The following is a 27,972-nucleotide window of genomic DNA, read 5'->3' on the forward strand; positions in this document are numbered from 1 at the left end:
ACCAGCCCTTCTTTGGAGATCTTTTCCATCGCTTTATCTAGTCTGTGGCAAGGCTTTGAAATGCTACTGACTGGGTTTGAAGCGTCTGCCCAAATAGCTCGGTTGGGAGAGAGTCAGACTGAGGATCTCAGGGTCCCTGGTTTGAGCCTCGGTTTTGGTAAACCCGTGGCGTTTGCAAAATACAGTCTACTCAAGGAAGTGGTCAACGGGTCATTTTCAAAAAGCTCACGCCAAAACACTGCAGACCACTGACTGGTCAGAGAGGATTGCGACACTGGACGTACTGCACAAACCTGTCTTATTGAAATAGCCGAGCTACTGAACAAACAAGCCACCAGCACAGCAGCGCCGTGGACCGGTAGGCCGTGGCTTTCCTCCACGGGGCTATTGGATGAAATGTCAACCCGCAAAGCGCCCCTTGTCTATTGAGGAGCTGGAGACGTTCCTGTGCTTGCTGTCAAAAAGGCGCGAGTAGAGTGGGGTGTGTCGCGATGAAGATGACCACCGGCTGCATGGAGGGGGCGCTATCTGCGTTGGAAGACGGACTGCAGAACGTGCAGCGGAGCGGTACTCAAGAGGCAAACTGCCGAAAGACGAAAAAGGGATTGGAGAATGCGGGCATCGATCCCGCTACTTCTCGCATGCTAAGCGAGCGCTCTACCATGTACAGAGTGTCTCGGGCCCGTTAGCTCAGTTGGTCAGAGCGTGGTGCTAATAACGCCAAGGTCGTGGGTTCGATCCCCATACGGGCCAACCAGCCCTTCTTTGGAGATCTTTTCCATCGCTTTATCTAGTCTGTGGCAAGGCTTTGAAATGCTACTGACTGGGTTTGAAGCGTCTGCCCAAATAGCTCGGTTGGGAGAGAGTCAGACTGAGGATCTCAGGGTCCCTGGTTTGAGCCTCGGTTTTGGTAAACCCGTGGCGTTTGCAAAATACAGTCTACTCAAGGAAGTGGTCAACGGGTCATTTTCAAAAAGCTCACGCCAAAACACTGCAGACCACTGACTGGTCAGAGAGGATTGCGACACTGGACGTACTGCACAAACCTGTCTTATTGAAATAGCCGAGCTACTGAACAAACAAGCCACCAGCACAGCAGCGCCGTGGACCGGTAGGCCGTGGCTTTCCTCCACGGGGCTATTGGATGAAATGTCAACCCGCAAAGCGCCCCTTGTCTATTGAGGAGCTGGAGACGTTCCTGTGCTTGCTGTCAAAAAGGCGCGAGTAGAGTGGGGTGTGTCGCGATGAAGATGACCACCGGCTGCATGGAGGGGGCGCTATCTGCGTTGGAAGACGGACTGCAGAACGTGCAGCGGAGCGGTACTCAAGAGGCAAACTGCCGAAAGACGAAAAAGGGATTGGAGAATGCGGGCATCGATCCCGCTACTTCTCGCATGCTAAGCGAGCGCTCTACCATGAACAGAGTGTCTCGGGCCCGTTAGCTCAGTTGGTCAGAGCGTGGTGCTAATAACGCCAAGGTCGTGGGTTCGATCCCCATACGGGCCAACCAGCCCTTCTTTGGAGATCTTTTCCATCGCTTTATCTAGTCTGTGGCAAGGCTTTGAAATGCTACTGACTGGGTTTGAAGCGTCTGCCCAAATAGCTCGGTTGGGAGAGAGTCAGACTGAGGATCTCAGGGTCCCTGGTTTGAGCCTCGGTTTTGGTAAACCCGTGGCGTTTGCAAAATACAGTCTACTCAAGGAAGTGGTCAACGGGTCATTTTCAAAAAGCTCACGCCAAAACACTGCAGACCACTGACTGGTCAGAGAGGATTGCGACACTGGACGTACTGCACAAACCTGTCTTATTGAAATAGCCGAGCTACTGAACAAACAAGCCACCAGCACAGCAGCGCCGTGGACCGGTAGGCCGTGGCTTTCCTCCACGGGGCTATTGGATGAAATGTCAACCCGCAAAGCGCCCCTTGTCTATTGAGGAGCTGGAGACGTTCCTGTGCTTGCTGTCAAAAAGGCGCGAGTAGAGTGGGGTGTGTCGCGATGAAGATGACGACCGGCTGCATGGAGGGGGCGCTATCTGCGTTGGAAGACGGACTGCAGAACGTGCAGCGGAGCGGTACTCAAGAGGCAAACTGCCGAAAGACGAAAAAGGGATTGGAGAATGCGGGCATCGATCCCGCTACTTCTCGCATGCTAAGCGAGCGCTCTACCATGTACAGAGTGTCTCGGGCCCGTTAGCTCAGTTGGTCAGAGCGTGGTGCTAATAACGCCAAGGTCGTGGGTTCGATCCCCATACGGGCCAACCAGCCCTTCTTTGGAGATCTTTTCCATCGCTTTATCTAGTCTGTGGCAAGGCTTTGAAATGCTACTGACTGGGTTTGAAGCGTCTGCCCAAATAGCTCGGTTGGGAGAGAGTCAGACTGAGGATCTCAGGGTCCCTGGTTTGAGCCTCGGTTTTGGTAAACCCGTGGCGTTTGCAAAATACAGTCTACTCAAGGAAGTGGTCAACGGGTCATTTTCAAAAAGCTCACGCCAAAACACTGCAGACCACTGACTGGTCAGAGAGGATTGCGACACTGGACGTACTGCACAAACCTGTCTTATTGAAATAGCCGAGCTACTGAACAAACAAGCCACCAGCACAGCAGCGCCGTGGACCGGTAGGCCGTGGCTTTCCTCCACGGGGCTATTGGATGAAATGTCAACCCGCAAAGCGCCCCTTGTCTATTGAGGAGCTGGAGACGTTCCTGTGCTTGCTGTCAAAAAGGCGCGAGTAGAGTGGGGTGTGTCGCGATGAAGATGACCACCGGCTGCATGGAGGGGGCGCTATCTGCGTTGGAAGACGGACTGCAGAACGTGCAGCGGAGCGGTACTCAAGAGGCAAACTGCCGAAAGACGAAAAAGGGATTGGAGAATGCGGGCATCGATCCCGCTACTTCTCGCATGCTAAGCGAGCGCTCTACCATGTACAGAGTGTCTCGGGCCCGTTAGCTCAGTTGGTCAGAGCGTGGTGCTAATAACGCCAAGGTCGTGGGTTCGATCCCCATACGGGCCAACCAGCCCTTCTTTGGAGATCTTTTCCATCGCTTTATCTAGTCTGTGGCAAGGCTTTGAAATGCTACTGACTGGGTTTGAAGCGTCTGCCCAAATAGCTCGGTTGGGAGAGAGTCAGACTGAGGATCTCAGGGTCCCTGGTTTGAGCCTCGGTTTTGGTAAACCCGTGGCGTTTGCAAAATACAGTCTACTCAAGGAAGTGGTCAACGGGTCATTTTCAAAAAGCTCACGCCAAAACACTGCAGACCACTGACTGGTCAGAGAGGATTGCGACACTGGACGTACTGCACAAACCTGTCTTATTGAAATAGCCGAGCTACTGAACAAACAAGCCACCAGCACAGCAGCGCCGTGGACCGGTAGGCCGTGGCTTTCCTCCACGGGGCTATTGGATGAAATGTCAACCCGCAAAGCGCCCCTTGTCTATTGAGGAGCTGGAGACGTTCCTGTGCTTGCTGTCAAAAAGGCGCGAGTAGAGTGGGGTGTGTCGCGATGAAGATGACGACCGGCTGCATGGAGGGGGCGCTATCTGCGTTGGAAGACGGACTGCAGAACGTGCAGCGGAGCGGTACTCAAGAGGCAAACTGCCGAAAGACGAAAAAGGGATTGGAGAATGCGGGCATCGATCCCGCTACTTCTCGCATGCTAAGCGAGCGCTCTACCATGTACAGAGTGTCTCGGGCCCGTTAGCTCAGTTGGTCAGAGCGTGGTGCTAATAACGCCAAGGTCGTGGGTTCGATCCCCATACGGGCCAACCAGCCCTTCTTTGGAGATCTTTTCCATCGCTTTATCTAGTCTGTGGCAAGGCTTTGAAATGCTACTGACTGGGTTTGAAGCGTCTGCCCAAATAGCTCGGTTGGGAGAGAGTCAGACTGAGGATCTCAGGGTCCCTGGTTTGAGCCTCGGTTTTGGTAAACCCGTGGCGTTTGCAAAATACAGTCTACTCAAGGAAGTGGTCAACGGGTCATTTTCAAAAAGCTCACGCCAAAACACTGCAGACCACTGACTGGTCAGAGAGGATTGCGACACTGGACGTACTGCACAAACCTGTCTTATTGAAATAGCCGAGCTACTGAACAAACAAGCCACCAGCACAGCAGCGCCGTGGACCGGTAGGCCGTGGCTTTCCTCCACGGGGCTATTGGATGAAATGTCAACCCGCAAAGCGCCCCTTGTCTATTGAGGAGCTGGAGACGTTCCTGTGCTTGCTGTCAAAAAGGCGCGAGTAGAGTGGGGTGTGTCGCGATGAAGATGACGACCGGCTGCATGGAGGGGGCGCTATCTGCGTTGGAAGACGGACTGCAGAACGTGCAGCGGAGCGGTACTCAAGAGGCAAACTGCCGAAAGACGAAAAAGGGATTGGAGAATGCGGGCATCGATCCCGCTACTTCTCGCATGCTAAGCGAGCGCTCTACCATGTACAGAGTGTCTCGGGCCCGTTAGCTCAGTTGGTCAGAGCGTGGTGCTAATAACGCCAAGGTCGTGGGTTCGATCCCCATACGGGCCAACCAGCCCTTCTTTGGAGATCTTTTCCATCGCTTTATCTAGTCTGTGGCAAGGCTTTGAAATGCTACTGACTGGGTTTGAAGCGTCTGCCCAAATAGCTCGGTTGGGAGAGAGTCAGACTGAGGATCTCAGGGTCCCTGGTTTGAGCCTCGGTTTTGGTAAACCCGTGGCGTTTGCAAAATACAGTCTACTCAAGGAAGTGGTCAACGGGTCATTTTCAAAAAGCTCACGCCAAAACACTGCAGACCACTGACTGGTCAGAGAGGATTGCGACACTGGACGTACTGCACAAACCTGTCTTATTGAAATAGCCGAGCTACTGAACAAACAAGCCACCAGCACAGCAGCGCCGTGGACCGGTAGGCCGTGGCTTTCCTCCACGGGGCTATTGGATGAAATGTCAACCCGCAAAGCGCCCCTTGTCTATTGAGGAGCTGGAGACGTTCCTGTGCTTGCTGTCAAAAAGGCGCGAGTAGAGTGGGGTGTGTCGCGATGAAGATGACCACCGGCTGCATGGAGGGGGCGCTATCTGCGTTGGAAGACGGACTGCAGAACGTGCAGCGGAGCGGTACTCAAGAGGCAAACTGCCGAAAGACGAAAAAGGGATTGGAGAATGCGGGCATCGATCCCGCTACTTCTCGCATGCTAAGCGAGCGCTCTACCATGTACAGAGTGTCTCGGGCCCGTTAGCTCAGTTGGTCAGAGCGTGGTGCTAATAACGCCAAGGTCGTGGGTTCGATCCCCATACGGGCCAACCAGCCCTTCTTTGGAGATCTTTTCCATCGCTTTATCTAGTCTGTGGCAAGGCTTTGAAATGCTACTGACTGGGTTTGAAGCGTCTGCCCAAATAGCTCGGTTGGGAGAGAGTCAGACTGAGGATCTCAGGGTCCCTGGTTTGAGCCTCGGTTTTGGTAAACCCGTGGCGTTTGCAAAATACAGTCTACTCAAGGAAGTGGTCAACGGGTCATTTTCAAAAAGCTCACGCCAAAACACTGCAGACCACTGACTGGTCAGAGAGGATTGCGACACTGGACGTACTGCACAAACCTGTCTTATTGAAATAGCCGAGCTACTGAACAAACAAGCCACCAGCACAGCAGCGCCGTGGACCGGTAGGCCGTGGCTTTCCTCCACGGGGCTATTGGATGAAATGTCAACCCGCAAAGCGCCCCTTGTCTATTGAGGAGCTGGAGACGTTCCTGTGCTTGCTGTCAAAAAGGCGCGAGTAGAGTGGGGTGTGTCGCGATGAAGATGACCACCGGCTGCATGGAGGGGGCGCTATCTGCGTTGGAAGACGGACTGCAGAACGTGCAGCGGAGCGGTACTCAAGAGGCAAACTGCCGAAAGACGAAAAAGGGATTGGAGAATGCGGGCATCGATCCCGCTACTTCTCGCATGCTAAGCGAGCGCTCTACCATGTACAGAGTGTCTCGGGCCCGTTAGCTCAGTTGGTCAGAGCGTGGTGCTAATAACGCCAAGGTCGTGGGTTCGATCCCCATACGGGCCAACCAGCCCTTCTTTGGAGATCTTTTCCATCGCTTTATCTAGTCTGTGGCAAGGCTTTGAAATGCTACTGACTGGGTTTGAAGCGTCTGCCCAAATAGCTCGGTTGGGAGAGAGTCAGACTGAGGATCTCAGGGTCCCTGGTTTGAGCCTCGGTTTTGGTAAACCCGTGGCGTTTGCAAAATACAGTCTACTCAAGGAAGTGGTCAACGGGTCATTTTCAAAAAGCTCACGCCAAAACACTGCAGACCACTGACTGGTCAGAGAGGATTGCGACACTGGACGTACTGCACAAACCTGTCTTATTGAAATAGCCGAGCTACTGAACAAACAAGCCACCAGCACAGCAGCGCCGTGGACCGGTAGGCCGTGGCTTTCCTCCACGGGGCTATTGGATGAAATGTCAACCCGCAAAGCGCCCCTTGTCTATTGAGGAGCTGGAGACGTTCCTGTGCTTGCTGTCAAAAAGGCGCGAGTAGAGTGGGGTGTGTCGCGATGAAGATGACGACCGGCTGCATGGAGGGGGCGCTATCTGCGTTGGAAGACGGACTGCAGAACGTGCAGCGGAGCGGTACTCAAGAGGCAAACTGCCGAAAGACGAAAAAGGGATTGGAGAATGCGGGCATCGATCCCGCTACTTCTCGCATGCTAAGCGAGCGCTCTACCATGTACAGAGTGTCTCGGGCCCGTTAGCTCAGTTGGTCAGAGCGTGGTGCTAATAACGCCAAGGTCGTGGGTTCGATCCCCATACGGGCCAACCAGCCCTTCTTTGGAGATCTTTTCCATCGCTTTATCTAGTCTGTGGCAAGGCTTTGAAATGCTACTGACTGGGTTTGAAGCGTCTGCCCAAATAGCTCGGTTGGGAGAGAGTCAGACTGAGGATCTCAGGGTCCCTGGTTTGAGCCTCGGTTTTGGTAAACCCGTGGCGTTTGCAAAATACAGTCTACTCAAGGAAGTGGTCAACGGGTCATTTTCAAAAAGCTCACGCCAAAACACTGCAGACCACTGACTGGTCAGAGAGGATTGCGACACTGGACGTACTGCACAAACCTGTCTTATTGAAATAGCCGAGCTACTGAACAAACAAGCCACCAGCACAGCAGCGCCGTGGACCGGTAGGCCGTGGCTTTCCTCCACGGGGCTATTGGATGAAATGTCAACCCGCAAAGCGCCCCTTGTCTATTGAGGAGCTGGAGACGTTCCTGTGCTTGCTGTCAAAAAGGCGCGAGTAGAGTGGGGTGTGTCGCGATGAAGATGACCACCGGCTGCATGGAGGGGGCGCTATCTGCGTTGGAAGACGGACTGCAGAACGTGCAGCGGAGCGGTACTCAAGAGGCAAACTGCCGAAAGACGAAAAAGGGATTGGAGAATGCGGGCATCGATCCCGCTACTTCTCGCATGCTAAGCGAGCGCTCTACCATGTACAGAGTGTCTCGGGCCCGTTAGCTCAGTTGGTCAGAGCGTGGTGCTAATAACGCCAAGGTCGTGGGTTCGATCCCCATACGGGCCAACCAGCCCTTCTTTGGAGATCTTTTCCATCGCTTTATCTAGTCTGTGGCAAGGCTTTGAAATGCTACTGACTGGGTTTGAAGCGTCTGCCCAAATAGCTCGGTTGGGAGAGAGTCAGACTGAGGATCTCAGGGTCCCTGGTTTGAGCCTCGGTTTTGGTAAACCCGTGGCGTTTGCAAAATACAGTCTACTCAAGGAAGTGGTCAACGGGTCATTTTCAAAAAGCTCACGCCAAAACACTGCAGACCACTGACTGGTCAGAGAGGATTGCGACACTGGACGTACTGCACAAACCTGTCTTATTGAAATAGCCGAGCTACTGAACAAACAAGCCACCAGCACAGCAGCGCCGTGGACCGGTAGGCCGTGGCTTTCCTCCACGGGGCTATTGGATGAAATGTCAACCCGCAAAGCGCCCCTTGTCTATTGAGGAGCTGGAGACGTTCCTGTGCTTGCTGTCAAAAAGGCGCGAGTAGAGTGGGGTGTGTCGCGATGAAGATGACCACCGGCTGCATGGAGGGGGCGCTATCTGCGTTGGAAGACGGACTGCAGAACGTGCAGCGGAGCGGTACTCAAGAGGCAAACTGCCGAAAGACGAAAAAGGGATTGGAGAATGCGGGCATCGATCCCGCTACTTCTCGCATGCTAAGCGAGCGCTCTACCATGTACAGAGTGTCTCGGGCCCGTTAGCTCAGTTGGTCAGAGCGTGGTGCTAATAACGCCAAGGTCGTGGGTTCGATCCCCATACGGGCCAACCAGCCCTTCTTTGGAGATCTTTTCCATCGCTTTATCTAGTCTGTGGCAAGGCTTTGAAATGCTACTGACTGGGTTTGAAGCGTCTGCCCAAATAGCTCGGTTGGGAGAGAGTCAGACTGAGGATCTCAGGGTCCCTGGTTTGAGCCTCGGTTTTGGTAAACCCGTGGCGTTTGCAAAATACAGTCTACTCAAGGAAGTGGTCAACGGGTCATTTTCAAAAAGCTCACGCCAAAACACTGCAGACCACTGACTGGTCAGAGAGGATTGCGACACTGGACGTACTGCACAAACCTGTCTTATTGAAATAGCCGAGCTACTGAACAAACAAGCCACCAGCACAGCAGCGCCGTGGACCGGTAGGCCGTGGCTTTCCTCCACGGGGCTATTGGATGAAATGTCAACCCGCAAAGCGCCCCTTGTCTATTGAGGAGCTGGAGACGTTCCTGTGCTTGCTGTCAAAAAGGCGCGAGTAGAGTGGGGTGTGTCGCGATGAAGATGACGACCGGCTGCATGGAGGGGGCGCTATCTGCGTTGGAAGACGGACTGCAGAACGTGCAGCGGAGCGGTACTCAAGAGGCAAACTGCCGAAAGACGAAAAAGGGATTGGAGAATGCGGGCATCGATCCCGCTACTTCTCGCATGCTAAGCGAGCGCTCTACCATGTACAGAGTGTCTCGGGCCCGTTAGCTCAGTTGGTCAGAGCGTGGTGCTAATAACGCCAAGGTCGTGGGTTCGATCCCCATACGGGCCAACCAGCCCTTCTTTGGAGATCTTTTCCATCGCTTTATCTAGTCTGTGGCAAGGCTTTGAAATGCTACTGACTGGGTTTGAAGCGTCTGCCCAAATAGCTCGGTTGGGAGAGAGTCAGACTGAGGATCTCAGGGTCCCTGGTTTGAGCCTCGGTTTTGGTAAACCCGTGGCGTTTGCAAAATACAGTCTACTCAAGGAAGTGGTCAACGGGTCATTTTCAAAAAGCTCACGCCAAAACACTGCAGACCACTGACTGGTCAGAGAGGATTGCGACACTGGACGTACTGCACAAACCTGTCTTATTGAAATAGCCGAGCTACTGAACAAACAAGCCACCAGCACAGCAGCGCCGTGGACCGGTAGGCCGTGGCTTTCCTCCACGGGGCTATTGGATGAAATGTCAACCCGCAAAGCGCCCCTTGTCTATTGAGGAGCTGGAGACGTTCCTGTGCTTGCTGTCAAAAAGGCGCGAGTAGAGTGGGGTGTGTCGCGATGAAGATGACCACCGGCTGCATGGAGGGGGCGCTATCTGCGTTGGAAGACGGACTGCAGAACGTGCAGCGGAGCGGTACTCAAGAGGCAAACTGCCGAAAGACGAAAAAGGGATTGGAGAATGCGGGCATCGATCCCGCTACTTCTCGCATGCTAAGCGAGCGCTCTACCATGTACAGAGTGTCTCGGGCCCGTTAGCTCAGTTGGTCAGAGCGTGGTGCTAATAACGCCAAGGTCGTGGGTTCGATCCCCATACGGGCCAACCAGCCCTTCTTTGGAGATCTTTTCCATCGCTTTATCTAGTCTGTGGCAAGGCTTTGAAATGCTACTGACTGGGTTTGAAGCGTCTGCCCAAATAGCTCGGTTGGGAGAGAGTCAGACTGAGGATCTCAGGGTCCCTGGTTTGAGCCTCGGTTTTGGTAAACCCGTGGCGTTTGCAAAATACAGTCTACTCAAGGAAGTGGTCAACGGGTCATTTTCAAAAAGCTCACGCCAAAACACTGCAGACCACTGACTGGTCAGAGAGGATTGCGACACTGGACGTACTGCACAAACCTGTCTTATTGAAATAGCCGAGCTACTGAACAAACAAGCCACCAGCACAGCAGCGCCGTGGACCGGTAGGCCGTGGCTTTCCTCCACGGGGCTATTGGATGAAATGTCAACCCGCAAAGCGCCCCTTGTCTATTGAGGAGCTGGAGACGTTCCTGTGCTTGCTGTCAAAAAGGCGCGAGTAGAGTGGGGTGTGTCGCGATGAAGATGACGACCGGCTGCATGGAGGGGGCGCTATCTGCGTTGGAAGACGGACTGCAGAACGTGCAGCGGAGCGGTACTCAAGAGGCAAACTGCCGAAAGACGAAAAAGGGATTGGAGAATGCGGGCATCGATCCCGCTACTTCTCGCATGCTAAGCGAGCGCTCTACCATGTACAGAGTGTCTCGGGCCCGTTAGCTCAGTTGGTCAGAGCGTGGTGCTAATAACGCCAAGGTCGTGGGTTCGATCCCCATACGGGCCAACCAGCCCTTCTTTGGAGATCTTTTCCATCGCTTTATCTAGTCTGTGGCAAGGCTTTGAAATGCTACTGACTGGGTTTGAAGCGTCTGCCCAAATAGCTCGGTTGGGAGAGAGTCAGACTGAGGATCTCAGGGTCCCTGGTTTGAGCCTCGGTTTTGGTAAACCCGTGGCGTTTGCAAAATACAGTCTACTCAAGGAAGTGGTCAACGGGTCATTTTCAAAAAGCTCACGCCAAAACACTGCAGACCACTGACTGGTCAGAGAGGATTGCGACACTGGACGTACTGCACAAACCTGTCTTATTGAAATAGCCGAGCTACTGAACAAACAAGCCACCAGCACAGCAGCGCCGTGGACCGGTAGGCCGTGGCTTTCCTCCACGGGGCTATTGGATGAAATGTCAACCCGCAAAGCGCCCCTTGTCTATTGAGGAGCTGGAGACGTTCCTGTGCTTGCTGTCAAAAAGGCGCGAGTAGAGTGGGGTGTGTCGCGATGAAGATGACGACCGGCTGCATGGAGGGGGCGCTATCTGCGTTGGAAGACGGACTGCAGAACGTGCAGCGGAGCGGTACTCAAGAGGCAAACTGCCGAAAGACGAAAAAGGGATTGGAGAATGCGGGCATCGATCCCGCTACTTCTCGCATGCTAAGCGAGCGCTCTACCATGTACAGAGTGTCTCGGGCCCGTTAGCTCAGTTGGTCAGAGCGTGGTGCTAATAACGCCAAGGTCGTGGGTTCGATCCCCATACGGGCCAACCAGCCCTTCTTTGGAGATCTTTTCCATCGCTTTATCTAGTCTGTGGCAAGGCTTTGAAATGCTACTGACTGGGTTTGAAGCGTCTGCCCAAATAGCTCGGTTGGGAGAGAGTCAGACTGAGGATCTCAGGGTCCCTGGTTTGAGCCTCGGTTTTGGTAAACCCGTGGCGTTTGCAAAATACAGTCTACTCAAGGAAGTGGTCAACGGGTCATTTTCAAAAAGCTCACGCCAAAACACTGCAGACCACTGACTGGTCAGAGAGGATTGCGACACTGGACGTACTGCACAAACCTGTCTTATTGAAATAGCCGAGCTACTGAACAAACAAGCCACCAGCACAGCAGCGCCGTGGACCGGTAGGCCGTGGCTTTCCTCCACGGGGCTATTGGATGAAATGTCAACCCGCAAAGCGCCCCTTGTCTATTGAGGAGCTGGAGACGTTCCTGTGCTTGCTGTCAAAAAGGCGCGAGTAGAGTGGGGTGTGTCGCGATGAAGATGACGACCGGCTGCATGGAGGGGGCGCTATCTGCGTTGGAAGACGGACTGCAGAACGTGCAGCGGAGCGGTACTCAAGAGGCAAACTGCCGAAAGACGAAAAAGGGATTGGAGAATGCGGGCATCGATCCCGCTACTTCTCGCATGCTAAGCGAGCGCTCTACCATGTACAGAGTGTCTCGGGCCCGTTAGCTCAGTTGGTCAGAGCGTGGTGCTAATAACGCCAAGGTCGTGGGTTCGATCCCCATACGGGCCAACCAGCCCTTCTTTGGAGATCTTTTCCATCGCTTTATCTAGTCTGTGGCAAGGCTTTGAAATGCTACTGACTGGGTTTGAAGCGTCTGCCCAAATAGCTCGGTTGGGAGAGAGTCAGACTGAGGATCTCAGGGTCCCTGGTTTGAGCCTCGGTTTTGGTAAACCCGTGGCGTTTGCAAAATACAGTCTACTCAAGGAAGTGGTCAACGGGTCATTTTCAAAAAGCTCACGCCAAAACACTGCAGACCACTGACTGGTCAGAGAGGATTGCGACACTGGACGTACTGCACAAACCTGTCTTATTGAAATAGCCGAGCTACTGAACAAACAAGCCACCAGCACAGCAGCGCCGTGGACCGGTAGGCCGTGGCTTTCCTCCACGGGGCTATTGGATGAAATGTCAACCCGCAAAGCGCCCCTTGTCTATTGAGGAGCTGGAGACGTTCCTGTGCTTGCTGTCAAAAAGGCGCGAGTAGAGTGGGGTGTGTCGCGATGAAGATGACGACCGGCTGCATGGAGGGGGCGCTATCTGCGTTGGAAGACGGACTGCAGAACGTGCAGCGGAGCGGTACTCAAGAGGCAAACTGCCGAAAGACGAAAAAGGGATTGGAGAATGCGGGCATCGATCCCGCTACTTCTCGCATGCTAAGCGAGCGCTCTACCATGTACAGAGTGTCTCGGGCCCGTTAGCTCAGTTGGTCAGAGCGTGGTGCTAATAACGCCAAGGTCGTGGGTTCGATCCCCATACGGGCCAACCAGCCCTTCTTTGGAGATCTTTTCCATCGCTTTATCTAGTCTGTGGCAAGGCTTTGAAATGCTACTGACTGGGTTTGAAGCGTCTGCCCAAATAGCTCGGTTGGGAGAGAGTCAGACTGAGGATCTCAGGGTCCCTGGTTTGAGCCTCGGTTTTGGTAAACCCGTGGCGTTTGCAAAATACAGTCTACTCAAGGAAGTGGTCAACGGGTCATTTTCAAAAAGCTCACGCCAAAACACTGCAGACCACTGACTGGTCAGAGAGGATTGCGACACTGGACGTACTGCACAAACCTGTCTTATTGAAATAGCCGAGCTACTGAACAAACAAGCCACCAGCACAGCAGCGCCGTGGACCGGTAGGCCGTGGCTTTCCTCCACGGGGCTATTGGATGAAATGTCAACCCGCAAAGCGCCCCTTGTCTATTGAGGAGCTGGAGACGTTCCTGTGCTTGCTGTCAAAAAGGCGCGAGTAGAGTGGGGTGTGTCGCGATGAAGATGACGACCGGCTGCATGGAGGGGGCGCTATCTGCGTTGGAAGACGGACTGCAGAACGTGCAGCGGAGCGGTACTCAAGAGGCAAACTGCCGAAAGACGAAAAAGGGATTGGAGAATGCGGGCATCGATCCCGCTACTTCTCGCATGCTAAGCGAGCGCTCTACCATGTACAGAGTGTCTCGGGCCCGTTAGCTCAGTTGGTCAGAGCGTGGTGCTAATAACGCCAAGGTCGTGGGTTCGATCCCCATACGGGCCAACCAGCCCTTCTTTGGAGATCTTTTCCATCGCTTTATCTAGTCTGTGGCAAGGCTTTGAAATGCTACTGACTGGGTTTGAAGCGTCTGCCCAAATAGCTCGGTTGGGAGAGAGTCAGACTGAGGATCTCAGGGTCCCTGGTTTGAGCCTCGGTTTTGGTAAACCCGTGGCGTTTGCAAAATACAGTCTACTCAAGGAAGTGGTCAACGGGTCATTTTCAAAAAGCTCACGCCAAAACACTGCAGACCACTGACTGGTCAGAGAGGATTGCGACACTGGACGTACTGCACAAACCTGTCTTATTGAAATAGCCGAGCTACTGAACAAACAAGCCACCAGCACAGCAGCGCCGTGGACCGGTAGGCCGTGGCTTTCCTCCACGGGGCTATTGGATGAAATGTCAACCCGCAAAGCGCCCCTTGTCTATTGAGGAGCTGGAGACGTTCCTGTGCTTGCTGTCAAAAAGGCGCGAGTAGAGTGGGGTGTGTCGCGATGAAGATGACGACCGGCTGCATGGAGGGGGCGCTATCTGCGTTGGAAGACGGTCTGCAGAACGTGCAGCGGAGCGGTACTCAAGAGGCAAACTGCCGAAAGACGAAAAAGGGATTGGAGAATGCGGGCATCGATCCCGCTACTTCTCGCATGCTAAGCGAGCGCTCTACCATGTACAGAGTGTCTCGGGCCCGTTAGCTCAGTTGGTCAGAGCGTGGTGCTAATAACGCCAAGGTCGTGGGTTCGATCCCCATACGGGCCAACCAGCCCTTCTTTGGAGATCTTTTCCATCGCTTTATCTAGTCTGTGGCAAGGCTTTGAAATGCTACTGACTGGGTTTGAAGCGTCTGCCCAAATAGCTCGGTTGGCAGAGAGTCAGACTGAGGATCTCAGGGTCCCTGGTTTGAGCCTCGGTTTTGGTAAACCCGTGGCGTTTGCAAAATACAGTCTACTCAAGGAAGTGGTCAACGGGTCATTTTCAAAAAGCTCACGCCAAAACACTGCAGACCACTGACTGGTCAGAGAGGATTGCGACACTGGACGTACTGCACAAACCTGTCTTATTGAAATAGCCGAGCTACTGAACAAACAAGCCACCAGCACAGCAGCGCCGTGGACCGGTAGGCCGTGGCTTTCCTCCACGGGGCTATTGGATGAAATGTCAACCCGCAAAGCGCCCCTTGTCTATTGAGGAGCTGGAGACGTTCCTGTGCTTGCTGTCAAAAAGGCGCGAGTAGAGTGGGGTGTGTCGCGATGAAGATGACGACCGGCTGCATGGAGGGGGCGCTATCTGCGTTGGAAGACGGACTGCAGAACGTGCAGCGGAGCGGTACTCAAGAGGCAAACTGCCGAAAGACGAAAAAGGGATTGGAGAATGCGGGCATCGATCCCGCTACTTCTCGCATGCTAAGCGAGCGCTCTACCATGTACAGAGTGTCTCGGGCCCGTTAGCTCAGTTGGTCAGAGCGTGGTGCTAATAACGCCAAGGTCGTGGGTTCGATCCCCATACGGGCCAACCAGCCCTTCTTTGGAGATCTTTTCCATCGCTTTATCTAGTCTGTGGCAAGGCTTTGAAATGCTACTGACTGGGTTTGAAGCGTCTGCCCAAATAGCTCGGTTGGCAGAGAGTCAGACTGAGGATCTCAGGGTCCCTGGTTTGAGCCTCGGTTTTGGTAAACCCGTGGCGTTTGCAAAATACAGTCTACTCAAGGAAGTGGTCAACGGGTCATTTTCAAAAAGCTCACGCCAAAACACTGCAGACCACTGACTGGTCAGAGAGGATTGCGACACTGGACGTACTGCACAAACCTGTCTTATTGAAATAGCCGAGCTACTGAACAAACAAGCCACCAGCACAGCAGCGCCGTGGACCGGTAGGCCGTGGCTTTCCTCCACGGGGCTATTGGATGAAATGTCAACCCGCAAAGCGCCCCTTGTCTATTGAGGAGCTGGAGACGTTCCTGTGCTTGCTGTCAAAAAGGCGCGAGTAGAGTGGGGTGTGTCGCGATGAAGATGACGACCGGCTGCATGGAGGGGGCGCTATCTGCGTTGGAAGACGGACTGCAGAACGTGCAGCGGAGCGGTACTCAAGAGGCAAACTGCCGAAAGACGAAAAAGGGATTGGAGAATGCGGGCATCGATCCCGCTACTTCTCGCATGCTAAGCGAGCGCTCTACCATGTACAGAGTGTCTCGGGCCCGTTAGCTCAGTTGGTCAGAGCGTGGTGCTAATAACGCCAAGGTCGTGGGTTCGATCCCCATACGGGCCAACCAGCCCTTCTTTGGAGATCTTTTCCATCGCTTTATCTAGTCTGTGGCAAGGCTTTGAAATGCTACTGACTGGGTTTGAAGCGTCTGCCCAAATAGCTCGGTTGGGAGAGAGTCAGACTGAGGATCTCAGGGTCCCTGGTTTGAGCCTCGGTTTTGGTAAACCCGTGGCGTTTGCAAAATACAGTCTACTCAAGGAAGTGGTCAACGGGTCATTTTCAAAAAGCTCACGCCAAAACACTGCAGACCACTGACTGGTCAGAGAGGATTGCGACACTGGACGTACTGCACAAACCTGTCTTATTGAAATAGCCGAGCTACTGAACAAACAAGCCACCAGCACAGCAGCGCCGTGGACCGGTAGGCCGTGGCTTTCCTCCACGGGGCTATTGGATGAAATGTCAACCCGCAAAGCGCCCCTTGTCTATTGAGGAGCTGGAGACGTTCCTGTGCTTGCTGTCAAAAAGGCGCGAGTAGAGTGGGGTGTGTCGCGATGAAGATGACGACCGGCTGCATGGAGGGGGCGCTATCTGCGTTGGAAGACGGACTGCAGAACGTGCAGCGGAGCGGTACTCAAGAGGCAAACTGCCGAAAGACGAAAAAGGGATTGGAGAATGCGGGCATCGATCCCGCTACTTCTCGCATGCTAAGCGAGCGCTCTACCATGTACAGAGTGTCTCGGGCCCGTTAGCTCAGTTGGTCAGAGCGTGGTGCTAATAACGCCAAGGTCGTGGGTTCGATCCCCATACGGGCCAACCAGCCCTTCTTTGGAGATCTTTTCCATCGCTTTATCTAGTCTGTGGCAAGGCTTTGAAATGCTACTGACTGGGTTTGAAGCGTCTGCCCAAATAGCTCGGTTGGGAGAGAGTCAGACTGAGGATCTCAGGGTCCCTGGTTTGAGCCTCGGTTTTGGTAAACCCGTGGCGTTTGCAAAATACAGTCTACTCAAGGAAGTGGTCAACGGGTCATTTTCAAAAAGCTCACGCCAAAACACTGCAGACCACTGACTGGTCAGAGAGGATTGCGACACTGGACGTACTGCACAAACCTGTCTTATTGAAATAGCCGAGCTACTGAACAAACAAGCCACCAGCACAGCAGCGCCGTGGACCGGTAGGCCGTGGCTTTCCTCCACGGGGCTATTGGATGAAATGTCAACCCGCAAAGCGCCCCTTGTCTATTGAGGAGCTGGAGACGTTCCTGTGCTTGCTGTCAAAAAGGCGCGAGTAGAGTGGGGTGTGTCGCGATGAAGATGACCACCGGCTGCATGGAGGGGGCGCTATCTGCGTTGGAAGACGGACTGCAGAACGTGCAGCGGAGCGGTACTCAAGAGGCAAACTGCCGAAAGACGAAAAAGGGATTGGAGAATGCGGGCATCGATCCCGCTACTTCTCGCATGCTAAGCGAGCGCTCTACCATGTACAGAGTGTCTCGGGCCCGTTAGCTCAGTTGGTCAGAGCGTGGTGCTAATAACGCCAAGGTCGTGGGTTCGATCCCCATACGGGCCAACCAGCCCTTCTTTGGAGATCTTTTCCATCGCTTTATCTAGTCTGTGGCAAGGCTTTGAAATGCTACTGACTGGGTTTGAAGCGTCTGCCCAAATAGCTCGGTTGGGAGAGAGTCAGACTGAGGATCTCAGGGTCCCTGGTTTGAGCCTCGGTTTTGGTAAACCCGTGGCGTTTGCAAAATACAGTCTACTCAAGGAAGTGGTCAACGGGTCATTTTCAAAAAGCTCACGCCAAAACACTGCAGACCACTGACTGGTCAGAGAGGATTGCGACACTGGACGTACTGCACAAACCTGTCTTATTGAAATAGCCGAGCTACTGAACAAACAAGCCACCAGCACAGCAGCGCCGTGGACCGGTAGGCCGTGGCTTTCCTCCACGGGGCTATTGGATGAAATGTCAACCCGCAAAGCGCCCCTTGTCTATTGAGGAGCTGGAGACGTTCCTGTGCTTGCTGTCAAAAAGGCGCGAGTAGAGTGGGGTGTGTCGCGATGAAGATGACCACCGGCTGCATGGAGGGGGCGCTATCTGCGTTGGAAGACGGACTGCAGAACGTGCAGCGGAGCGGTACTCAAGAGGCAAACTGCCGAAAGACGAAAAAGGGATTGGAGAATGCGGGCATCGATCCCGCTACTTCTCGCATGCTAAGCGAGCGCTCTACCATGTACAGAGTGTCTCGGGCCCGTTAGCTCAGTTGGTCAGAGCGTGGTGCTAATAACGCCAAGGTCGTGGGTTCGATCCCCATACGGGCCAACCAGCCCTTCTTTGGAGATCTTTTCCATCGCTTTATCTAGTCTGTGGCAAGGCTTTGAAATGCTACTGACTGGGTTTGAAGCGTCTGCCCAAATAGCTCGGTTGGGAGAGAGTCAGACTGAGGATCTCAGGGTCCCTGGTTTGAGCCTCGGTTTTGGTAAACCCGTGGCGTTTGCAAAATACAGTCTACTCAAGGAAGTGGTCAACGGGTCATTTTCAAAAAGCTCACGCCAAAACACTGCAGACCACTGACTGGTCAGAGAGGATTGCGACACTGGACGTACTGCACAAACCTGTCTTATTGAAATAGCCGAGCTACTGAACAAACAAGCCACCAGCACAGCAGCGCCGTGGACCGGTAGGCCGTGGCTTTCCTCCACGGGGCTATTGGATGAAATGTCAACCCGCAAAGCGCCCCTTGTCTATTGAGGAGCTGGAGACGTTCCTGTGCTTGCTGTCAAAAAGGCGCGAGTAGAGTGGGGTGTGTCGCGATGAAGATGACGACCGGCTGCATGGAGGGGGCGCTATCTGCGTTGGAAGACGGACTGCAGAACGTGCAGCGGAGCGGTACTCAAGAGGCAAACTGCCGAAAGACGAAAAAGGGATTGGAGAATGCGGGCATCGATCCCGCTACTTCTCGCATGCTAAGCGAGCGCTCTACCATGTACAGAGTGTCTCGGGCCCGTTAGCTCAGTTGGTCAGAGCGTGGTGCTAATAACGCCAAGGTCGTGGGTTCGATCCCCATACGGGCCAACCAGCCCTTCTTTGGAGATCTTTTCCATCGCTTTATCTAGTCTGTGGCAAGGCTTTGAAATGCTACTGACTGGGTTTGAAGCGTCTGCCCAAATAGCTCGGTTGGGAGAGAGTCAGACTGAGGATCTCAGGGTCCCTGGTTTGAGCCTCGGTTTTGGTAAACCCGTGGCGTTTGCAAAATACAGTCTACTCAAGGAAGTGGTCAACGGGTCATTTTCAAAAAGCTCACGCCAAAACACTGCAGACCACTGACTGGTCAGAGAGGATTGCGACACTGGACGTACTGCACAAACCTGTCTTATTGAAATAGCCGAGCTACTGAACAAACAAGCCACCAGCACAGCAGCGCCGTGGACCGGTAGGCCGTGGCTTTCCTCCACGGGGCTATTGGATGAAATGTCAACCCGCAAAGCGCCCCTTGTCTATTGAGGAGCTGGAGACGTTCCTGTGCTTGCTGTCAAAAAGGCGCGAGTAGAGTGGGGTGTGTCGCGATGAAGATGACGACCGGCTGCATGGAGGGGGCGCTATCTGCGTTGGAAGACGGACTGCAGAACGTGCAGCGGAGCGGTACTCAAGAGGCAAACTGCCGAAAGACGAAAAAGGGATTGGAGAATGCGGGCATCGATCCCGCTACTTCTCGCATGCTAAGCGAGCGCTCTACCATGTACAGAGTGTCTCGGGCCCGTTAGCTCAGTTGGTCAGAGCGTGGTGCTAATAACGCCAAGGTCGTGGGTTCGATCCCCATACGGGCCAACCAGCCCTTCTTTGGAGATCTTTTCCATCGCTTTATCTAGTCTGTGGCAAGGCTTTGAAATGCTACTGACTGGGTTTGAAGCGTCTGCCCAAATAGCTCGGTTGGGAGAGAGTCAGACTGAGGATCTCAGGGTCCCTGGTTTGAGCCTCGGTTTTGGTAAACCCGTGGCGTTTGCAAAATACAGTCTACTCAAGGAAGTGGTCAACGGGTCATTTTCAAAAAGCTCACGCCAAAACACTGCAGACCACTGACTGGTCAGAGAGGATTGCGACACTGGACGTACTGCACAAACCTGTCTTATTGAAATAGCCGAGCTACTGAACAAACAAGCCACCAGCACAGCAGCGCCGTGGACCGGTAGGCCGTGGCTTTCCTCCACGGGGCTATTGGATGAAATGTCAACCCGCAAAGCGCCCCTTGTCTATTGAGGAGCTGGAGACGTTCCTGTGCTTGCTGTCAAAAAGGCGCGAGTAGAGTGGGGTGTGTCGCGATGAAGATGACGACCGGCTGCATGGAGGGGGCGCTATCTGCGTTGGAAGACGGACTGCAGAACGTGCAGCGGAGCGGTACTCAAGAGGCAAACTGCCGAAAGACGAAAAAGGGATTGGAGAATGCGGGCATCGATCCCGCTACTTCTCGCATGCTAAGCGAGCGCTCTACCATGTACAGAGTGTCTCGGGCCCGTTAGCTCAGTTGGTCAGAGCGTGGTGCTAATAACGCCAAGGTCGTGGGTTCGATCCCCATACGGGCCAACCAGCCCTTCTTTGGAGATCTTTTCCATCGCTTTATCTAGTCTGTGGCAAGGCTTTGAAATGCTACTGACTGGGTTTGAAGCGTCTGCCCAAATAGCTCGGTTGGGAGAGAGTCAGACTGAGGATCTCAGGGTCCCTGGTTTGAGCCTCGGTTTTGGTAAACCCGTGGCGTTTGCAAAATACAGTCTACTCAAGGAAGTGGTCAACGGGTCATTTTCAAAAAGCTCACGCCAAAACACTGCAGACCACTGACTGGTCAGAGAGGATTGCGACACTGGACGTACTGCACAAACCTGTCTTATTGAAATAGCCGAGCTACTGAACAAACAAGCCACCAGCACAGCAGCGCCGTGGACCGGTAGGCCGTGGCTTTCCTCCACGGGGCTATTGGATGAAATGTCAACCCGCAAAGCGCCCCTTGTCTATTGAGGAGCTGGAGACGTTCCTGTGCTTGCTGTCAAAAAGGCGCGAGTAGAGTGGGGTGTGTCGCGATGAAGATGACGACCGGCTGCATGGAGGGGGCGCTATCTGCGTTGGAAGACGGTCTGCAGAACGTGCAGCGGAGCGGTACTCAAGAGGCAAACTGCCGAAAGACGAAAAAGGGATTGGAGAATGCGGGCATCGATCCCGCTACTTCTCGCATGCTAAGCGAGCGCTCTACCATGTACAGAGTGTCTCGGGCCCGTTAGCTCAGTTGGTCAGAGCGTGGTGCTAATAACGCCAAGGTCGTGGGTTCGATCCCCATACGGGCCAACCAGCCCTTCTTTGGAGATCTTTTCCATCGCTTTATCTAGTCTGTGGCAAGGCTTTGAAATGCTACTGACTGGGTTTGAAGCGTCTGCCCAAATAGCTCGGTTGGCAGAGAGTCAGACTGAGGATCTCAGGGTCCCTGGTTTGAGCCTCGGTTTTGGTAAACCCGTGGCGTTTGCAAAATACAGTCTACTCAAGGAAGTGGTCAACGGGTCATTTTCAAAAAGCTCACGCCAAAACACTGCAGACCACTGACTGGTCAGAGAGGATTGCGACACTGGACGTACTGCACAAACCTGTCTTATTGAAATAGCCGAGCTACTGAACAAACAAGCCACCAGCACAGCAGCGCCGTGGACCGGTAGGCCGTGGCTTTCCTCCACGGGGCTATTGGATGAAATGTCAACCCGCAAAGCGCCCCTTGTCTATTGAGGAGCTGGAGACGTTCCTGTGCTTGCTGTCAAAAAGGCGCGAGTAGAGTGGGGTGTGTCGCGATGAAGATGACGACCGGCTGCATGGAGGGGGCGCTATCTGCGTTGGAAGACGGACTGCAGAACGTGCAGCGGAGCGGTACTCAAGAGGCAAACTGCCGAAAGACGAAAAAGGGATTGGAGAATGCGGGCATCGATCCCGCTACTTCTCGCATGCTAAGCGAGCGCTCTACCATGTACAGAGTGTCTCGGGCCCGTTAGCTCAGTTGGTCAGAGCGTGGTGCTAATAACGCCAAGGTCGTGGGTTCGATCCCCATACGGGCCAACCAGCCCTTCTTTGGAGATCTTTTCCATCGCTTTATCTAGTCTGTGGCAAGGCTTTGAAATGCTACTGACTGGGTTTGAAGCGTCTGCCCAAATAGCTCGGTTGGCAGAGAGTCAGACTGAGGATCTCAGGGTCCCTGGTTTGAGCCTCGGTTTTGGTAAACCCGTGGCGTTTGCAAAATACAGTCTACTCAAGGAAGTGGTCAACGGGTCATTTTCAAAAAGCTCACGCCAAAACACTGCAGACCACTGACTGGTCAGAGAGGATTGCGACACTGGACGTACTGCACAAACCTGTCTTATTGAAATAGCCGAGCTACTGAACAAACAAGCCACCAGCACAGCAGCGCCGTGGACCGGTAGGCCGTGGCTTTCCTCCACGGGGCTATTGGATGAAATGTCAACCCGCAAAGCGCCCCTTGTCTATTGAGGAGCTGGAGACGTTCCTGTGCTTGCTGTCAAAAAGGCGCGAGTAGAGTGGGGTGTGTCGCGATGAAGATGACGACCGGCTGCATGGAGGGGGCGCTATCTGCGTTGGAAGACGGACTGCAGAACGTGCAGCGGAGCGGTACTCAAGAGGCAAACTGCCGAAAGACGAAAAAGGGATTGGAGAATGCGGGCATCGATCCCGCTACTTCTCGCATGCTAAGCGAGCGCTCTACCATGTACAGAGTGTCTCGGGCCCGTTAGCTCAGTTGGTCAGAGCGTGGTGCTAATAACGCCAAGGTCGTGGGTTCGATCCCCATACGGGCCAACCAGCCCTTCTTTGGAGATCTTTTCCATCGCTTTATCTAGTCTGTGGCAAGGCTTTGAAATGCTACTGACTGGGTTTGAAGCGTCTGCCCAAATAGCTCGGTTGGGAGAGAGTCAGACTGAGGATCTCAGGGTCCCTGGTTTGAGCCTCGGTTTTGGTAAACCCGTGGCGTTTGCAAAATACAGTCTACTCAAGGAAGTGGTCAACGGGTCATTTTCAAAAAGCTCACGCCAAAACACTGCAGACCACTGACTGGTCAGAGAGGATTGCGACACTGGACGTACTGCACAAACCTGTCTTATTGAAATAGCCGAGCTACTGAACAAACAAGCCACCAGCACAGCAGCGCCGTGGACCGGTAGGCCGTGGCTTTCCTCCACGGGGCTATTGGATGAAATGTCAACCCGCAAAGCGCCCCTTGTCTATTGAGGAGCTGGAGACGTTCCTGTGCTTGCTGTCAAAAAGGCGCGAGTAGAGTGGGGTGTGTCGCGATGAAGATGACGACCGGCTGCATGGAGGGGGCGCTATCTGCGTTGGAAGACGGACTGCAGAACGTGCAGCGGAGCGGTACTCAAGAGGCAAACTGCCGAAAGACGAAAAAGGGATTGGAGAATGCGGGCATCGATCCCGCTACTTCTCGCATGCTAAGCGAGCGCTCTACCATGTACAGAGTGTCTCGGGCCCGTTAGCTCAGTTGGTCAGAGCGTGGTGCTAATAACGCCAAGGTCGTGGGTTCGATCCCCATACGGGCCAACCAGCCCTTCTTTGGAGATCTTTTCCATCGCTTTATCTAGTCTGTGGCAAGGCTTTGAAATGCTACTGACTGGGTTTGAAGCGTCTGCCCAAATAGCTCGGTTGGGAGAGAGTCAGACTGAGGATCTCAGGGTCCCTGGTTTGAGCCTCGGTTTTGGTAAACCCGTGGCGTTTGCAAAATACAGTCTACTCAAGGAAGTGGTCAACGGGTCATTTTCAAAAAGCTCACGCCAAAACACTGCAGACCACTGACTGGTCAGAGAGGATTGCGACACTGGACGTACTGCACAAACCTGTCTTATTGAAATAGCCGAGCTACTGAACAAACAAGCCACCAGCACAGCAGCGCCGTGGACCGGTAGGCCGTGGCTTTCCTCCACGGGGCTATTGGATGAAATGTCAACCCGCAAAGCGCCCCTTGTCTATTGAGGAGCTGGAGACGTTCCTGTGCTTGCTGTCAAAAAGGCGCGAGTAGAGTGGGGTGTGTCGCGATGAAGATGACCACCGGCTGCATGGAGGGGGCGCTATCTGCGTTGGAAGACGGACTGCAGAACGTGCAGCGGAGCGGTACTCAAGAGGCAAACTGCCGAAAGACGAAAAAGGGATTGGAGAATGCGGGCATCGATCCCGCTACTTCTCGCATGCTAAGCGAGCGCTCTACCATGTACAGAGTGTCTCGGGCCCGTTAGCTCAGTTGGTCAGAGCGTGGTGCTAATAACGCCAAGGTCGTGGGTTCGATCCCCATACGGGCCAACCAGCCCTTCTTTGGAGATCTTTTCCATCGCTTTATCTAGTCTGTGGCAAGGCTTTGAAATGCTACTGACTGGGTTTGAAGCGTCTGCCCAAATAGCTCGGTTGGGAGAGAGTCAGACTGAGGATCTCAGGGTCCCTGGTTTGAGCCTCGGTTTTGGTAAACCCGTGGCGTTTGCAAAATACAGTCTACTCAAGGAAGTGGTCAACGGGTCATTTTCAAAAAGCTCACGCCAAAACACTGCAGACCACTGACTGGTCAGAGAGGATTGCGACACTGGACGTACTGCACAAACCTGTCTTATTGAAATAGCCGAGCTACTGAACAAACAAGCCACCAGCACAGCAGCGCCGTGGACCGGTAGGCCGTGGCTTTCCTCCACGGGGCTATTGGATGAAATGTCAACCCGCAAAGCGCCCCTTGTCTATTGAGGAGCTGGAGACGTTCCTGTGCTTGCTGTCAAAAAGGCGCGAGTAGAGTGGGGTGTGTCGCGATGAAGATGACCACCGGCTGCATGGAGGGGGCGCTATCTGCGTTGGAAGACGGACTGCAGAACGTGCAGCGGAGCGGTACTCAAGAGGCAAACTGCCGAAAGACGAAAAAGGGATTGGAGAATGCGGGCATCGATCCCGCTACTTCTCGCATGCTAAGCGAGCGCTCTACCATGTACAGAGTGTCTCGGGCCCGTTAGCTCAGTTGGTCAGAGCGTGGTGCTAATAACGCCAAGGTCGTGGGTTCGATCCCCATACGGGCCAACCAGCCCTTCTTTGGAGATCTTTTCCATCGCTTTATCTAGTCTGTGGCAAGGCTTTGAAATGCTACTGACTGGGTTTGAAGCGTCTGCCCAAATAGCTCGGTTGGGAGAGAGTCAGACTGAGGATCTCAGGGTCCCTGGTTTGAGCCTCGGTTTTGGTAAACCCGTGGCGTTTGCAAAATACAGTCTACTCAAGGAAGTGGTCAACGGGTCATTTTCAAAAAGCTCACGCCAAAACACTGCAGACCACTGACTGGTCAGAGAGGATTGCGACACTGGACGTACTGCACAAACCTGTCTTATTGAAATAGCCGAGCTACTGAACAAACAAGCCACCAGCACAGCAGCGCCGTGGACCGGTAGGCCGTGGCTTTCCTCCACGGGGCTATTGGATGAAATGTCAACCCGCAAAGCGCCCCTTGTCTATTGAGGAGCTGGAGACGTTCCTGTGCTTGCTGTCAAAAAGGCGCGAGTAGAGTGGGGTGTGTCGCGATGAAGATGACGACCGGCTGCATGGAGGGGGCGCTATCTGCGTTGGAAGACGGACTGCAGAACGTGCAGCGGAGCGGTACTCAAGAGGCAAACTGCCGAAAGACGAAAAAGGGATTGGAGAATGCGGGCATCGATCCCGCTACTTCTCGCATGCTAAGCGAGCGCTCTACCATGTACAGAGTGTCTCGGGCCCGTTAGCTCAGTTGGTCAGAGCGTGGTGCTAATAACGCCAAGGTCGTGGGTTCGATCCCCATACGGGCCAACCAGCCCTTCTTTGGAGATCTTTTCCATCGCTTTATCTAGTCTGTGGCAAGGCTTTGAAATGCTACTGACTGGGTTTGAAGCGTCTGCCCAAATAGCTCGGTTGGGAGAGAGTCAGACTGAGGATCTCAGGGTCCCTGGTTTGAGCCTCGGTTTTGGTAAACCCGTGGCGTTTGCAAAATACAGTCTACTCAAGGAAGTGGTCAACGGGTCATTTTCAAAAAGCTCACGCCAAAACACTGCAGACCACTGACTGGTCAGAGAGGATTGCGACACTGGACGTACTGCACAAACCTGTCTTATTGAAATAGCCGAGCTACTGAACAAACAAGCCACCAGCACAGCAGCGCCGTGGACCGGTAGGCCGTGGCTTTCCTCCACGGGGCTATTGGATGAAATGTCAACCCGCAAAGCGCCCCTTGTCTATTGAGGAGCTGGAGACGTTCCTGTGCTTGCTGTCAAAAAGGCGCGAGTAGAGTGGGGTGTGTCGCGATGAAGATGACGACCGGCTGCATGGAGGGGGCGCTATCTGCGTTGGAAGACGGACTGCAGAACGTGCAGCGGAGCGGTACTCAAGAGGCAAACTGCCGAAAGACGAAAAAGGGATTGGAGAATGCGGGCATCGATCCCGCTACTTCTCGCATGCTAAGCGAGCGCTCTACCATGTACAGAGTGTCTCGGGCCCGTTAGCTCAGTTGGTCAGAGCGTGGTGCTAATAACGCCAAGGTCGTGGGTTCGATCCCCATACGGGCCAACCAGCCCTTCTTTGGAGATCTTTTCCATCGCTTTATCTAGTCTGTGGCAAGGCTTTGAAATGCTACTGACTGGGTTTGAAGCGTCTGCCCAAATAGCTCGGTTGGGAGAGAGTCAGACTGAGGATCTCAGGGTCCCTGGTTTGAGCCTCGGTTTTGGTAAACCCGTGGCGTTTGCAAAATACAGTCTACTCAAGGAAGTGGTCAACGGGTCATTTTCAAAAAGCTCACGCCAAAACACTGCAGACCACTGACTGGTCAGAGAGGATTGCGACACTGGACGTACTGCACAAACCTGTCTTATTGAAATAGCCGAGCTACTGAACAAACAAGCCACCAGCACAGCAGCGCCGTGGACCGGTAGGCCGTGGCTTTCCTCCACGGGGCTATTGGATGAAATGTCAACCCGCAAAGCGCCCCTTGTCTATTGAGGAGCTGGAGACGTTCCTGTGCTTGCTGTCAAAAAGGCGCGAGTAGAGTGGGGTGTGTCGCGATGAAGATGACGACCGGCTGCATGGAGGGGGCGCTATCTGCGTTGGAAGACGGACTGCAGAACGTGCAGCGGAGCGGTACTCAAGAGGCAAACTGCCGAAAGACGAAAAAGGGATTGGAGAATGCGGGCATCGATCCCGCTACTTCTCGCATGCTAAGCGAGCGCTCTACCATGTACAGAGTGTCTCGGGCCCGTTAGCTCAGTTGGTCAGAGCGTGGTGCTAATAACGCCAAGGTCGTGGGTTCGATCCCCATACGGGCCAACCAGCCCTTCTTTGGAGATCTTTTCCATCGCTTTATCTAGTCTGTGGCAAGGCTTTGAAATGCTACTGACTGGGTTTGAAGCGTCTGCCCAAATAGCTCGGTTGGGAGAGAGTCAGACTGAGGATCTCAGGGTCCCTGGTTTGAGCCTCGGTTTTGGTAAACCCGTGGCGTTTGCAAAATACAGTCTACTCAAGGAAGTGGTCAACGGGTCATTTTCAAAAAGCTCACGCCAAAACACTGCAGACCACTGACTGGTCAGAGAGGATTGCGACACTGGACGTACTGCACAAACCTGTCTTATTGAAATAGCCGAGCTACTGAACAAACAAGCCACCAGCACAGCAGCGCCGTGGACCGGTAGGCCGTGGCTTTCCTCCACGGGGCTATTGGATGAAATGTCAACCCGCAAAGCGCCCCTTGTCTATTGAGGAGCTGGAGACGTTCCTGTGCTTGCTGTCAAAAAGGCGCGAGTAGAGTGGGGTGTGTCGCGATGAAGATGACGACCGGCTGCATGGAGGGGGCGCTATCTGCGTTGGAAGACGGACTGCAGAACGTGCAGCGGAGCGGTACTCAAGAGGCAAACTGCCGAAAGACGAAAAAGGGATTGGAGAATGCGGGCATCGATCCCGCTACTTCTCGCATGCTAAGCGAGCGCTCTACCATGTACAGAGTGTCTCGGGCCCGTTAGCTCAGTTGGTCAGAGCGTGGTGCTAATAACGCCAAGGTCGTGGGTTCGATCCCCATACGGGCCAACCAGCCCTTCTTTGGAGATCTTTTCCATCGCTTTATCTAGTCTGTGGCAAGGCTTTGAAATGCTACTGACTGGGTTTGAAGCGTCTGCCCAAATAGCTCGGTTGGGAGAG

At 53.9% G+C, this 27,972-nt stretch overlaps 37 non-coding genes across 37 annotated transcripts; all 37 read left to right on the forward strand.

Moving 5' to 3' along the window:
* The first annotated feature begins 679 nt into the window (after positions 1-679).
* Positions 680-753, forward strand: trnai-aau (transfer RNA isoleucine (anticodon AAU)). The gene has a single exon. It is a non-coding gene; the product is annotated as a tRNA-Ile (tRNA).
* A 679-nt stretch (positions 754-1,432) lies between these two features.
* Positions 1,433-1,506, forward strand: trnai-aau (transfer RNA isoleucine (anticodon AAU)). The gene has a single exon. It is a non-coding gene; the product is annotated as a tRNA-Ile (tRNA).
* A 679-nt stretch (positions 1,507-2,185) lies between these two features.
* Positions 2,186-2,259, forward strand: trnai-aau (transfer RNA isoleucine (anticodon AAU)). The gene has a single exon. It is a non-coding gene; the product is annotated as a tRNA-Ile (tRNA).
* Positions 2,260-2,938: 679 nt separating this feature from the next.
* On the forward strand, positions 2,939-3,012 carry trnai-aau (transfer RNA isoleucine (anticodon AAU)). Its single transcript has one exon. It is a non-coding gene; the product is annotated as a tRNA-Ile (tRNA).
* A 679-nt stretch (positions 3,013-3,691) lies between these two features.
* Positions 3,692-3,765, forward strand: trnai-aau (transfer RNA isoleucine (anticodon AAU)). Its single transcript has one exon. It is a non-coding gene; the product is annotated as a tRNA-Ile (tRNA).
* Positions 3,766-4,444: 679 nt separating this feature from the next.
* On the forward strand, positions 4,445-4,518 carry trnai-aau (transfer RNA isoleucine (anticodon AAU)). The gene has a single exon. It is a non-coding gene; the product is annotated as a tRNA-Ile (tRNA).
* A 679-nt stretch (positions 4,519-5,197) lies between these two features.
* trnai-aau (transfer RNA isoleucine (anticodon AAU)) lies at positions 5,198-5,271 on the forward strand. Its single transcript has one exon. It is a non-coding gene; the product is annotated as a tRNA-Ile (tRNA).
* Positions 5,272-5,950: 679 nt separating this feature from the next.
* Positions 5,951-6,024, forward strand: trnai-aau (transfer RNA isoleucine (anticodon AAU)). Its single transcript has one exon. It is a non-coding gene; the product is annotated as a tRNA-Ile (tRNA).
* A 679-nt stretch (positions 6,025-6,703) lies between these two features.
* trnai-aau (transfer RNA isoleucine (anticodon AAU)) lies at positions 6,704-6,777 on the forward strand. Its single transcript has one exon. It is a non-coding gene; the product is annotated as a tRNA-Ile (tRNA).
* A 679-nt stretch (positions 6,778-7,456) lies between these two features.
* Positions 7,457-7,530, forward strand: trnai-aau (transfer RNA isoleucine (anticodon AAU)). The gene has a single exon. It is a non-coding gene; the product is annotated as a tRNA-Ile (tRNA).
* Positions 7,531-8,209: 679 nt separating this feature from the next.
* Positions 8,210-8,283, forward strand: trnai-aau (transfer RNA isoleucine (anticodon AAU)). Its single transcript has one exon. It is a non-coding gene; the product is annotated as a tRNA-Ile (tRNA).
* Positions 8,284-8,962: 679 nt separating this feature from the next.
* On the forward strand, positions 8,963-9,036 carry trnai-aau (transfer RNA isoleucine (anticodon AAU)). Its single transcript has one exon. It is a non-coding gene; the product is annotated as a tRNA-Ile (tRNA).
* A 679-nt stretch (positions 9,037-9,715) lies between these two features.
* On the forward strand, positions 9,716-9,789 carry trnai-aau (transfer RNA isoleucine (anticodon AAU)). Its single transcript has one exon. It is a non-coding gene; the product is annotated as a tRNA-Ile (tRNA).
* A 679-nt stretch (positions 9,790-10,468) lies between these two features.
* trnai-aau (transfer RNA isoleucine (anticodon AAU)) lies at positions 10,469-10,542 on the forward strand. The gene has a single exon. It is a non-coding gene; the product is annotated as a tRNA-Ile (tRNA).
* Positions 10,543-11,221: 679 nt separating this feature from the next.
* Positions 11,222-11,295, forward strand: trnai-aau (transfer RNA isoleucine (anticodon AAU)). Its single transcript has one exon. It is a non-coding gene; the product is annotated as a tRNA-Ile (tRNA).
* Positions 11,296-11,974: 679 nt separating this feature from the next.
* Positions 11,975-12,048, forward strand: trnai-aau (transfer RNA isoleucine (anticodon AAU)). Its single transcript has one exon. It is a non-coding gene; the product is annotated as a tRNA-Ile (tRNA).
* A 679-nt stretch (positions 12,049-12,727) lies between these two features.
* trnai-aau (transfer RNA isoleucine (anticodon AAU)) lies at positions 12,728-12,801 on the forward strand. Its single transcript has one exon. It is a non-coding gene; the product is annotated as a tRNA-Ile (tRNA).
* Positions 12,802-13,480: 679 nt separating this feature from the next.
* On the forward strand, positions 13,481-13,554 carry trnai-aau (transfer RNA isoleucine (anticodon AAU)). The gene has a single exon. It is a non-coding gene; the product is annotated as a tRNA-Ile (tRNA).
* A 679-nt stretch (positions 13,555-14,233) lies between these two features.
* trnai-aau (transfer RNA isoleucine (anticodon AAU)) lies at positions 14,234-14,307 on the forward strand. The gene has a single exon. It is a non-coding gene; the product is annotated as a tRNA-Ile (tRNA).
* A 679-nt stretch (positions 14,308-14,986) lies between these two features.
* Positions 14,987-15,060, forward strand: trnai-aau (transfer RNA isoleucine (anticodon AAU)). Its single transcript has one exon. It is a non-coding gene; the product is annotated as a tRNA-Ile (tRNA).
* Positions 15,061-15,739: 679 nt separating this feature from the next.
* On the forward strand, positions 15,740-15,813 carry trnai-aau (transfer RNA isoleucine (anticodon AAU)). The gene has a single exon. It is a non-coding gene; the product is annotated as a tRNA-Ile (tRNA).
* Positions 15,814-16,492: 679 nt separating this feature from the next.
* Positions 16,493-16,566, forward strand: trnai-aau (transfer RNA isoleucine (anticodon AAU)). Its single transcript has one exon. It is a non-coding gene; the product is annotated as a tRNA-Ile (tRNA).
* Positions 16,567-17,245: 679 nt separating this feature from the next.
* Positions 17,246-17,319, forward strand: trnai-aau (transfer RNA isoleucine (anticodon AAU)). The gene has a single exon. It is a non-coding gene; the product is annotated as a tRNA-Ile (tRNA).
* A 679-nt stretch (positions 17,320-17,998) lies between these two features.
* Positions 17,999-18,072, forward strand: trnai-aau (transfer RNA isoleucine (anticodon AAU)). Its single transcript has one exon. It is a non-coding gene; the product is annotated as a tRNA-Ile (tRNA).
* Positions 18,073-18,751: 679 nt separating this feature from the next.
* Positions 18,752-18,825, forward strand: trnai-aau (transfer RNA isoleucine (anticodon AAU)). Its single transcript has one exon. It is a non-coding gene; the product is annotated as a tRNA-Ile (tRNA).
* Positions 18,826-19,504: 679 nt separating this feature from the next.
* Positions 19,505-19,578, forward strand: trnai-aau (transfer RNA isoleucine (anticodon AAU)). The gene has a single exon. It is a non-coding gene; the product is annotated as a tRNA-Ile (tRNA).
* A 679-nt stretch (positions 19,579-20,257) lies between these two features.
* trnai-aau (transfer RNA isoleucine (anticodon AAU)) lies at positions 20,258-20,331 on the forward strand. The gene has a single exon. It is a non-coding gene; the product is annotated as a tRNA-Ile (tRNA).
* A 679-nt stretch (positions 20,332-21,010) lies between these two features.
* On the forward strand, positions 21,011-21,084 carry trnai-aau (transfer RNA isoleucine (anticodon AAU)). The gene has a single exon. It is a non-coding gene; the product is annotated as a tRNA-Ile (tRNA).
* Positions 21,085-21,763: 679 nt separating this feature from the next.
* On the forward strand, positions 21,764-21,837 carry trnai-aau (transfer RNA isoleucine (anticodon AAU)). The gene has a single exon. It is a non-coding gene; the product is annotated as a tRNA-Ile (tRNA).
* Positions 21,838-22,516: 679 nt separating this feature from the next.
* Positions 22,517-22,590, forward strand: trnai-aau (transfer RNA isoleucine (anticodon AAU)). The gene has a single exon. It is a non-coding gene; the product is annotated as a tRNA-Ile (tRNA).
* A 679-nt stretch (positions 22,591-23,269) lies between these two features.
* Positions 23,270-23,343, forward strand: trnai-aau (transfer RNA isoleucine (anticodon AAU)). Its single transcript has one exon. It is a non-coding gene; the product is annotated as a tRNA-Ile (tRNA).
* Positions 23,344-24,022: 679 nt separating this feature from the next.
* On the forward strand, positions 24,023-24,096 carry trnai-aau (transfer RNA isoleucine (anticodon AAU)). The gene has a single exon. It is a non-coding gene; the product is annotated as a tRNA-Ile (tRNA).
* A 679-nt stretch (positions 24,097-24,775) lies between these two features.
* trnai-aau (transfer RNA isoleucine (anticodon AAU)) lies at positions 24,776-24,849 on the forward strand. Its single transcript has one exon. It is a non-coding gene; the product is annotated as a tRNA-Ile (tRNA).
* Positions 24,850-25,528: 679 nt separating this feature from the next.
* Positions 25,529-25,602, forward strand: trnai-aau (transfer RNA isoleucine (anticodon AAU)). Its single transcript has one exon. It is a non-coding gene; the product is annotated as a tRNA-Ile (tRNA).
* A 679-nt stretch (positions 25,603-26,281) lies between these two features.
* Positions 26,282-26,355, forward strand: trnai-aau (transfer RNA isoleucine (anticodon AAU)). Its single transcript has one exon. It is a non-coding gene; the product is annotated as a tRNA-Ile (tRNA).
* A 679-nt stretch (positions 26,356-27,034) lies between these two features.
* On the forward strand, positions 27,035-27,108 carry trnai-aau (transfer RNA isoleucine (anticodon AAU)). Its single transcript has one exon. It is a non-coding gene; the product is annotated as a tRNA-Ile (tRNA).
* Positions 27,109-27,787: 679 nt separating this feature from the next.
* On the forward strand, positions 27,788-27,861 carry trnai-aau (transfer RNA isoleucine (anticodon AAU)). The gene has a single exon. It is a non-coding gene; the product is annotated as a tRNA-Ile (tRNA).
* The last annotated feature ends 111 nt before the right edge of the window (positions 27,862-27,972 follow it).

This window comes from Osmerus eperlanus, chromosome 9 (assembly GCF_963692335.1).
Source record: "Osmerus eperlanus chromosome 9, fOsmEpe2.1, whole genome shotgun sequence".
Classification (NCBI taxonomy): Eukaryota; Metazoa; Chordata; class Actinopteri; order Osmeriformes; family Osmeridae; genus Osmerus; species Osmerus eperlanus.